General features: G+C 43.3%; 1 protein-coding gene across 1 annotated transcript in view; it reads right to left on the bottom strand.

Annotated features, from left to right (window-relative positions):
• LOC119585317 (two pore potassium channel protein sup-9-like) overlaps positions 1 to 358 on the bottom strand; it is a gene marked incomplete in the record, with an annotated part of 38,319 nt that overhangs the window by 30,447 nt on the left and 7,514 nt on the right.

The raw sequence follows: 358 nt of genomic DNA, 5'->3' as shown, positions 1-358 counted from the left end.
GTGTGTACGTACATAAGTCGGTATCACTTCAACCCTATATTTGGTCTCCACCACAGCTGCTCCTCACCACGTCTCGCCATAGGTTCAAAACCCACCACTGATGCCAGACCGCCTGCGAGGCAATAGTGAAGAGACGATGTTCAAAAAGTTCAGCGCCAAAAAGAGGGGTTGGCGTCACTTCGTGTGTTTGCTCAACCTCCTCTTTTGTTTCTGTTACTGTAATGGCTGTGTTATTTCTGGTCTGTATTAATTACCTTGATAAGATAAATTTTATGGTTTTAGAATAGTGTAAAAGATACAGATACACGCACCCCCCTCACACACACACATAAAGTGAGTAGAGATAGAGACATATACA

This window comes from Penaeus monodon, chromosome 19 (genome assembly GCF_015228065.2).
Source record: "Penaeus monodon isolate SGIC_2016 chromosome 19, NSTDA_Pmon_1, whole genome shotgun sequence".
NCBI lineage: Eukaryota > Metazoa > Arthropoda > Malacostraca > Decapoda > Penaeidae > Penaeus > Penaeus monodon.
Note: the sequence above shows the minus strand (reverse complement) of the source record. Positions and strands in the feature narration are given on the sequence as shown.